Source organism: Manis javanica, chromosome 12 (genome assembly GCF_040802235.1).
Source record: "Manis javanica isolate MJ-LG chromosome 12, MJ_LKY, whole genome shotgun sequence".
Classification (NCBI taxonomy): Eukaryota; Metazoa; Chordata; class Mammalia; order Pholidota; family Manidae; genus Manis; species Manis javanica.
Window position 1 is genome coordinate 75185318 of NC_133167.1, and position 5742 is coordinate 75191059.

Consider the following 5742-nt stretch of genomic DNA (forward strand, 5'->3'; position numbering starts at 1 on the left):
CAAAGATGACATGCAGATGGCACGGAAATAGAAAGTCGAATTTTTGTAGAGAAAGGAGGCTTATGTGATATCATGTGCGTCTACTTCACTGATGAAATTTTAAATCCCTCTTATGAAACTGTACATTGTAAATGAAGCAATTCTTGAACACACTGAAGAATTGCACGCTCTTTCAACCGAGAGGAATGGTCGATGGCTGACTTGTTGGGATTTGACCTCACAGGCAAAGAGCTGGCACCCTTCCCTCCTGTTTCTTGTGGAACTTGTGATCTGTTAGGGTTTTGCAAGCCAGGGTAGGTTGTAATTCCTAATAGAAACTAGAGAAATCCAGTGGACCTAAATCATATGATCACCTAATAACGAGTCAGCAAGTGAGTGCTAATTATTAAGACTGAATTTTAGCGCTACTGGGGTGGGGAGGCAGTGCATTTTCAATCTTTACCAGGGGTGTATCGGGGAGGTAACCCGGAGAAGGCACATATAATTGTTATTACCAGCTCCTCAGCACTGACGGCTTCGTTACATTAAGCGTGTGCTTTTTAAATGTTTTCACTTCACAATTTTCAAAATATCTTGTATGATAAAGTCTAATATATAAAATGGATCTTGCAAACCTGCTCCCTGATAGAAGTGGGAGTGGGAAACTTTGCCGGCCAACCGCCCACTCTGCTTCTTTCTCTTCTGCGGCAAGTACCCTAAGGCAATTCCAAAAGCTGCTTTAGGACTTAGCGAAGTGCATTTTCAAAAATCACAGCCCCAGACCAGACCTTTTTAATTTCCTGGATCCCAGCCAGTTGCTGCCAAATTATTAGGCAAAGTCCTAACTTCTCATTCAGTAGATTTACCTTCAGGTGGGGTGGTGGAGGGGACACATACTTTTCATTGAGTTATTTTGCTGCTTTTACTAATTAATTGTCTTTAATAATCATAAGGACACACAACTACTGACTGCCTACTGTGTGCTCACTAGTTTGTAACCTGATTACATGACCCCATTTAATCTTCACTATGACCCTATAAAGTAGAAATTATTATTATTATTAATTTTCTAGTTTTCCAGTTGAGGAACTGAGGCTGAGAGAGATTAAAACACCTTTGCAAAATGCATGTAACTAGTGAGTTCATAACTCAGTTAGGGTTCAGACCCCAAGTCTTTGGGACTCCACCATCTTCCTACAGAGCCCCCGTCTGCTCTTGCCACTGGTGTCATCCTTGACACTTCAGATAGTCATTTCTAATTTCCAAATCAGTATTTTTGTATGTTGCACTCATGCTGCTGTTTTCCCACCATTAATTTTACCTGAGTATGTCAATGTTTACTCTTAACAAATCAAAATTATTAGTAACACACCCTAAATATATTAATAGAATATGTTAAAGACTGGTTAGGTCCAAACACTAGCTTAGCACGTTGATAACTGCAGATTTGCCTAAGTGGCTACCACTCGTCTGTCTTGATAAAGTGGTTCCTGTAAAGGATAGGCCTGCTAATGCACAAAGTGCTCTGGGCATTACCTGGCCAGGGCCGTCATTATTCACACCCAAGCATCCAATGTCTTTCCCAGCTTTCATGGGGAAAATTATATCCATTTACCAACTTTTTGCAGCCCCAGCAAAGCTTGTTAATCAGGTGCAAGCAGGCTGGGCTGCTGTTCTAGGAGGCTGGAAGCAGGGTTTGTGAGTTCTCTGCATTCCTGAGACTCACTGGAGGGTGCACCTGGTCTTAGTTAATTGGGTGAAAGAGTTTTGCTGTAAGGTGAAAGGAATTAGTGACAGGTTTCCTATTCTCTCGACCCCCTGAGGTGAGATAAAAAACTTGACTGGCTTCCCCGTTTTACAATTGGGGAAAGACATAATTAAGGGAAATATGGTATAGCATGAAGTTTTTCCTTGTTTGGGGATGATAAATTCAAGAACATAATTTAGATGACTGCTGGGTTAGCTGGCTTTGTTTTTAATATTTGGTTAGCAAGCAGTAGAGACAACCAACTAGATCATTCGGTGCCATTGGGTTATAAATTTGCCATTATGTGATTTAGCTGAGTGATGTTGAATAGGTCCTATAAGTTTATTGGAGTTCAAGAAAGGAAACCATCACACCTGGCTAGCTCTGACATAAGGAAAGTGCCCTATGGGAGTTGGTTAGACCTTCTAATATAATCAATGGCCTGATGCTATGCAGCAAAAAGAAATAAAAGACTTGACTTGGAAAGTGTGTTAATTCTTTGGGGCTATTTAGTATAATTCAATGCACCATATAGTTCCCCAAGGTATTGAAAGAGTTAAAGTCCCTGAACAAAATGAAGAATTACTCCCTTTTTCCTGGAGAGATCAAGCCCATATGTATAGAGAGGACTTTATTAGCAAGGGTATTAAAATTGGTTTCACTGTAAGCAATTTTCCTAGGTTCCATTTCTGTGCCATCTGTCCTTTATTCTTTACCAGTAAAAGCAATAAAATGTACACATTCACTAAAGAAGACAAGAATAGAGTTTTATGGCATTCAAGGGACATTAAAATTCCTTTCTCTTGTAGAATGTATCTTGATCTTTCAGAATACTGTTTTAGCAACTGATTTGTAATATATCTATGGCAAATTGTTCATATTTTATGTTCGTGGTCACAGAGAAAAACTGGGTAAAGCCATAAACAAAACAAACCCCAAGTAATGTAAGCAAAATTGCCACTGAGAATACAAATGCTGGTTGTAGTTTTAATATAGAAAGAATCATAACAGATGACATAGGAAATAGGGCTAACCTTGCCTTCATGGCCAGTTTATATTTAGAAAAAGAAAAAGACATTTAAATGAATAGAAACTGGGTCTGTCAAAGAAATGCTCCTAATTTCCTGGCCTTAAGGTCTGGTCACAATAGAAATTCATCGATAAAAAAGAATCAAAAGATTCAGTCATCCATGACCACTGACATTTCTTCTTGCTAGTAAAACACCTGCCTTAGTGCAGGTCAAGACAGGTCTCCTACCTTTCCCTCTCATCTGTGCCTTTGCCTGGACTTACTTTACTTACATGAAGTACTTTCCTGTACGTGTTTAACCTTCAAACTAGTAGCACTTATCAGCTTAAGCTGAATAAAAGTGTTCAGTTGTACTTTCAACATCCAATCCAATATCTTCTCTATGTGTAATAGAATCGTATTAAATACTGCCACGAAGAAATTAGGCCTAAAGGAAGAAAAAAAAAAGTATGTCTGTTTAGTGCTAGAGTTTTGACCTTTATAGAATTTGGATATGCCATTTTCTGATATCTTGTGGGCTGCAACATATCACTTTAGGATAGTATTAATATTCTGAACTGAACCATTTTAATGCATCAATCTCAAATTATTTTTCAAAGAAATAAAGAGCATGATGCATGTTATTCAACAAGAGAAAATCAAGGACAGGAAGCTTAACTTTACTTCCTAAAGTTGTTCTTTGAGGAGGAAATAAGTCAACGATAGAGCTTAAAATAACATACCATTGATTTTTCTGGGACATCACATCACAAGTATTTCATTCAACTGCATGTTTCACACTTTACCAGAATGGGGTGGCACCTTATCTCTCTGGGCCTATAGGGTTTTTAAAGCCCTTTCTTCATTATCTAATTTGATCTGCAGAACAACCCTTATGCCAGGCAGTTTCTCTGAACCTCGGTTTTCTCTGTCCTAAAATAAGGATGTGTAGATTACCCAAGCCTGAAACCAGTCAACTGCTGAGCGAGTTCACCCATCTAGAAAGGGCCTTCCCTCTACGTTGCATCCTTTGTTAGAACATGGAAACAGAAAATGCTTCATGATTTTCTAAAACAATACTTATAAATAGCATATTTAGTTTTTTTCATCAGAAACATAAGTAATACATGACTGTTGCCAAATACGTAGAGAATACAGAGGAATAAAAAGTATAATCATCTTCATGCCTCTATCAAAATAAAAATATGAACATTTTCTTTCCAATCTCTCACCTGTACATTTGTGGCATAGCTGATAAAATCCTGCCTTTTCATTTTTGTATTTTTGTATGTTTTACTTTTGTCTATTTGTATTCTGATTATTTCTACTATAATTATAATGATAATAAAAACTGTGAATTTCATTTTAATAGTGACTTAACAATAGCAACTACATATGTTAACATCTATTTCACTATTTCATATTTGGATATATAAACTTTTTGAAGTGAGTATGATAAATGAATACCTTGGTTCATATAGTATTGAGTGAATTTAATGTTAGTTGCTTAGAGTTTTCTAGAGGTATAATTTGCCAGTTATGAAAATAAGTGTTTTAAAAGCTGTTGATGGTCAAAGTTCTTTCTGGTAATGGGGTCCTTGGTCCCTGAATGCCGGCATCCAAATCTCAGTTCTAAGTCTTATTCTTGTTACGGTTTTTAAACTTTACCAAAATATTTAACTATTTTGATCTTCAGTCTCTTCATATTTAAAGTGGTGACTGTAATGCAGATCATAGAAGTCATTGCTTTGAGTTTTAAAAGTTAATACAATATGGGACTTAGAATGATGCTGACATGTATCATTAAATACAGTAAATATTACATATGAAATACTCTAACACCATGTATAAAGACATTTATTGTACATGCCTCATGACATCATAATGTTTATTATTAAATTCAGATGTTAGAATGCATGTTTCATCTAAGTCCTACAGACAATAAATCATGTACTGAGGAAATGCTGAAAGATATATGAACTCTTATAGTATATCACCTATACAGGGGGGTAAAACAAGTGATAGTAAACATCAACTCCCTATCATGTCAAATTTCCACATTTTTTTGGATCAGTTCATGGTTCTCTAGTTTGTTCTGTTAGTCAATTTTTGTCTGTTCCATAACCACAGTATTAATTTTAATAAATTTATTGTAGCTTACTATTTCATCCGCCTGTCCTTTAGGAGTTTCTTGGCTGTTTTTGGCCACTGCATTTCCATATTAAATTTAGATGTGTGTCAAATTCCATTTCAAAATAAATGAGAATTTTTGGATTTTGCTTGAAATTGAGTTTTGTCAATAGATAAACTTGATGATACTTGAAATATTTGTGATAAATAATTATTTTCTAATAGATGAACTAACAGGTCTTCTATAATGTCTCTCAGTAAAATATTATAATATCACCACAAAAAATATTCTATAGTTTTTTTAGCTTACTCCTAACACTTTTTACTTTTGTACTATTTTAATAACACTTGCATATGAAATGGAACTTTTTTATATACTTTTTGAGAAAACTTGATAAATGCCTAATAAGTCATTTGTATTTCTACTTAGTTATATCATTTATACATAGGAACCATGTTATAACTTTTATTTTCAATTCTTATAAGCTTTAATTATGTTTCTTATTTTGTTGCAGTGACCAGGCTTTGCAGTAAAATTGGAAGAATAGTGGTTCAAATGTACACACTTACATTATTCTCAATCTTAAAAATTCATTCCATCAGAGATTGATCATTACCATACCCTTCACTACTGCCCAGAAGATACCCATTTTTTGGATTAAGGAGATTCACCTATATTTATAATATCCTTAGATTTTAGCATGAAGGGAAATTGAATTTTATCAGATTTTTCTATTTAGATAATCATATAAGGTCATTTTTTAGTGAATTTAGTCAATAAATTGTCCTCTGTTAAATTTTTACTTCTTAGATAAACTCAGCTTTGTCATGGTAGATTATAATTTTTAAGCATTCCTTAATTAAGGTCACTGCTATT